This window comes from Nicotiana attenuata, chromosome 7 (genome assembly GCF_001879085.1).
Source record: "Nicotiana attenuata strain UT chromosome 7, NIATTr2, whole genome shotgun sequence".
In the NCBI taxonomy this organism is placed as follows: Eukaryota; Viridiplantae; Streptophyta; class Magnoliopsida; order Solanales; family Solanaceae; genus Nicotiana; species Nicotiana attenuata.
The window spans coordinates 31700577-31700787 of NC_031995.1; positions in this window are offsets into that span (position 1 = coordinate 31700577).

The window sequence follows — 211 nt, forward strand, 5'->3', positions numbered from 1 at the left end:
ACCCGTTAGTTGACCACCTAGGTAAATGCCACGACCCTAGTGTCTTTCTCTATCTTGCATACAACCTAGAATTAATATCTTAGCATAATTTAGTTATAATTAGTAGTTGTTAAATTGTAGTTGATAATCATAAAAATCCAAAAATGTTAAAAGATCAATTAGAAGCAAACACGCATTTCTAGGCTAAGCAAATATCCAACTCCCTTTCTAG